The sequence below is a fragment of the Vicia villosa genome, unplaced genomic scaffold (genome assembly GCF_029867415.1).
Source record: "Vicia villosa cultivar HV-30 ecotype Madison, WI unplaced genomic scaffold, Vvil1.0 ctg.002220F_1_1, whole genome shotgun sequence".
NCBI lineage: Eukaryota > Viridiplantae > Streptophyta > Magnoliopsida > Fabales > Fabaceae > Vicia > Vicia villosa.
Genome location: NW_026705867.1, coordinates 139,154 through 143,717, shown reverse-complemented (window position 1 = coordinate 143,717; position 4,564 = coordinate 139,154). Strand labels below are relative to the sequence as shown.

At 25.4% G+C, this 4,564-nt stretch overlaps 1 long non-coding RNA gene across 2 annotated transcripts; it reads left to right on the top strand.

The window, feature by feature from the left end:
- Positions 1 to 318: 318 nt before the first annotated feature.
- Positions 319 to 1,742, top strand: LOC131638209 (uncharacterized). 2 transcript variants are annotated; one of them, XR_009294611.1, is made up of 4 exons: positions 319 to 477; positions 595 to 631; positions 810 to 897; positions 1,506 to 1,742. It is a non-coding gene; the product is annotated as an uncharacterized LOC131638209 (long non-coding RNA). The 2 variants fall into 2 exon arrangements; XR_009294610.1 differs by having other exon boundaries at positions 810 to 901; positions 1,510 to 1,742.
- The last annotated feature ends 2,822 nt before the right edge of the window (positions 1,743 to 4,564 follow it).

Here is a 4,564-nt window from a genome sequence, read left to right as displayed (position 1 = left end):
TTGCCACTTGGCAATCTTTCATGCATTCTTCTATTTATATCTACAATATAAGAAAATAAGATGGTCTGGAAAATACCATTATGCCCATTTGCTTCCACATTGTGCCACGTGGACACCTTAACCATCTTCCACTATTCTGTTGCTTTTACCATCTACACACGCTTTGGTTCATAGTTTGGTTCATTGGAAAAACACAATATTTTTCAATATCTTACCTTGGAAACACAACCTGCAGACTTTCCCCTTCTATTCTTCCTTTTTGTCTTTTCAGCCTCCCCTACTATTCTCTGTCATTGCAAGTGCAAGTTTCATCCATACACCTCTTCCATTCCCTTTCATCATTCCATGTTTCCTCTTTTCTCTTTCTGCAACAAACCCTAATTTTCAGATTTTGTATTCCACAAACTCCATCCTAAAGTTCAGATCTGTCCATAACCACAAATTTTTACATCCTTTCTCTCTTCCTCTCTCACGAAGGTTCTTCTCTCTTTCTCATCCTTCTTCAATTTTTTCCAATCTGATTTCTTCTGATTTACTATTTGTTGTTTTAGGTTACATTTGATTGTACTAATTATATTCATTGATTTACTGCAGATTTGGAGATGAAAATGCTTATTGATGTGCGATTCAGGTTTATATTTAGGTTTTGATATTTTGTGTTTCAAGCTTCTTGTCTTCTCACTCCGTCTCTTGCTCCGCCTTTTACTTTATCAGATTTTCGTTTCAAAGTATATTTAGGTTTTGATATTTTGTGTTTTAAACTTACTGTCTTCTCACTCCGTCTCTTGCTCTGCCTTTTACTTTATCAGATTTTCGTTTCAAAACTCCTTCTTCGACGATGCCGCTTCGTATGGGGTTGTCTGATCGGAAGCTGCATATGTGATTCTGCCACAGTTGGTAAGTTGTTGAGTTGATTTAATTGTTATAGTTTTGACTGGTTTTGTTATTGTTAGTGTTTTCGTTTTTTGAACCAATTACAAACAAGCAAAAAACTATGACATGGGTAACGAAACCCTAAAAGATGTCGCTTCGTATCTTGGATTTGATTTATGGATTTCGATTTATAATCATGCTTTTGTATCTTGGACTGAATTTTGAATCTTACTGTTAAAATTTGTCAAGCTAATCTGGGTTATGCCCCAAAAGTTTTAGATTTGGATGTTTTGAATCCAATAGTTTTTAATGGTATGTCTTCATCTCTGACTAATTTTTATTTGTATTTGATGTTACACAACATATCCTCTACTTCTTTTATTTTATGACGAGGTTAATGGTTTGAACACTGACATTTTTCTTTTTGAAACAACTATACCTATAGTCAAGGATCTGAATTATTTGAATGAACTTGAAATTAATTTGATTGCGTTTCTTGAAAATTAAGTTTGCAACTGATGCCATATATATGAATATTTGGAATATATATTGCAAGCTATTCCTTATTTACTGCAAATTATCTCTTGCAATGGAAATTTAAGGTTATATATAACACGTGTTCGACAATGCAGATAGATGTTTACGGTCAGAGACATTTGACAAGTGCGTTAGAGTGGATGGGAAAACACTCTTTGAGTATATTTGTCCTTGTATCTTCAAACTTGCCGTGATTTTTATTCAAGGATTTTATTTGAGGAAATCTGAAAATAACATTGTAAGCAAAGATATTGTTGATGTTGTAAGCTATTTTATATTTTCAGATGTTTCCAACAAACAATTGAAAATATATTTAGAAAATATGTTATTCTAACTGGAATATTCACGGCATATTATCATTGATGAAATATGATTTATGCTCTTTTGCATTTTTGTTGTTTAACCATGTTATGCTGGTATGCCTTATATTTTGCAAATACAGGGCAATTTTACAATGTGTGTGATAGAAATCAGTTTTAGCATGTGTGGTAGTTGTCAACTAATTGGTGGTAAGGAGGGTGTTTCATTGAAAATTGTCTGACTGAATTGGCTTTGTGGTCCAAATATATGTTATTTGTTATTTTTATTATTATTCTTTTTTAATATATAAAATGCAAATAAAATATGAAAATACGATTGTAAATATGTATTAAAATGTTAATAATGGAATTAAAGTTTAAAAGTTAAGTTAAAATGTCAATATAGTTTTATTTTGTTAATTAAGTTTTATTTTTATTTATATTCAGTTTTTCTTAAGGGTGAAGATGTGATTCATCATTTAGTAAAAAGTTGTGTTTTGTGGTAGAAATAAACCATAAATATTGATTGACATATTTAAGTACGACAATACCTGTATCAAATACAAATTTGAATTGAAAATTTTTGACACAAATTTAAATTATTTTTACTATTAACAAGTATATCATATATATGTGATATAATTGTACAAAAAATCAAAAAAAAAAATCATAACAAATATTTGTTGTAATCTAAAGTTTATTTAATTTTAATTTTTTTTTCGTAAAATCAAAATTTTAATTTTGTTTTCACACATCTATTTGTAGTCTCACATCTATTTTAAATGCTATATACCATGAAAAAATGATGTTGTATAAGGCAATTATTTTTGTATTTTCTAATAGCCTACAATAACTTACTTTTGAAGATTTTGGAGGATTTTTTATAAATCATGTTTACTTAAGTCATTTTTTATTCAAAGGTTAAAACAATTTTAATCAATCATATTAAATAGTTACTTTTAATTTAAATTTATCATTTAATAATATTAAATGATAGAATTAAATACATTTTTATCTTCTATACATACATCTTAAATTAATATTGTCTTCAATTAACAAAAACAATAAATTACTCAATTAATTTTAAACAATTATAGTAAAAAGTTATTTTTAGTTTAAATTTATGATTTGGTAAATTAAAATATAAATTATGCTGATATTTAAATGTGGACCAAAACAGAATTAAAATATAAATTATGCTGATATTTAAATACGGACGCACGGGTCAAATAACAGTAATAAGAAGTTACTGATCAATTTTTTTTATTAATTATACATTTAATTATTTTTTTTTTACGGGTACCAGACATTTTTCTATTAAAAAATATACATTTGAAACAAATGCGCGTCCTGTACCAGAACTCGTGCATAAATCTTTTTATTATTAATTATATATTCAATTATTATTTTTTCACGGATACTTGACATTTCTCTATTAAAAAATATACATCTGAAATAAATGCGCGTCCTGCACCAGAACCCGTGCATCAAATTATTTTTTTATTAATTATATATTCATTTTATTAATTTTTCACGGGTACCAAACATTTTTCTATTAAAACATTTACATCTGAAACAAATGTGTGTTCCGTACTAGAACCCGTAAAAAATATAAAAAGAATGAAAAGAAAAATATTATATGAAAAAATAAAATGATGATATAACAATAAAGTATGTTGAATAACGATATGATAATTAATTAATAGAAATTAATGTTGTGTTAAATAAAATTTAAGATATAATAATAATAAAACTTTACGGGTACCAAACATTTTTCTATTAAAACATTTACATCTGAAACAAATGTGTGTTCCGTACTAGAACCCGTAAAAAATATAAAAAGAATGAAAAGAAAAATATTATATGAAAAAATAAAATGATGATATAACAATAAAGTATGTTGAATAACGATATGATAATTAATTAATAGAAATTAATGTTGTGTTAAATAAAATTTAAGATATAATAATAATAAAACTAAAAGGAGTGTCATATTAAATCGAAAATTCTCAACTTAATAAAGATTGACACAACTAAATTGAATTAAATACCTTAATATTGTGTGGTATAGAGATATGAAAAAAAATCATGAATCATAAATATTATTTAATTAAGGTCATATTAAACCGAAAATTCTCAACATAATTAAGATTTGATCAAATATTATAAAAAAAAACATCTTTTTCCTGCATGTTTATAAATGATCTATCTATAGAAAATAAAAAGTTATTAAATAACGAATAAATATATTTTTAACTATCTTAAGAATATTAAATATGTAATAATTTGAAATTAAAAAAATATCATATTAATGAGAATTAAGTTATATTTGTCAATATAGAAAAATAAAGAAAATAATTATATATATATATATATATATATATATATATATATATATATATATATATATATATATATATATATATATATATATATACACCGGGTTAGCATTTTCAAACAAATTCATACATAACATCTCACGCGTTTCTTAAATTATAGACAATGTTATCAGCAATGTGTTTTCTGTGCAGTTGAATAATTAAATGACTCCCACATACAACTATTAGATTATTGTTTTATTAAATTTAAAATTTCGATGTTGAAAATAGTATTTTACTAAGATGATAATTTTTATTTTTTATAAAACCAAATTAAAATAATTATAACGAGAACGTGAAGCGACTGTTCAAAATATTGAATATTAATGGGACTGTCAAACTATTGATCAAAATATTGAACATTAATGGGAACATAAAGTTATTGATTAAAATATTTTTTTTCACGGGTACCAGATATTTTTCTATACATTCAATTATTATTTTTTCACTGGTACCAGACATTTTTCTATACATTTA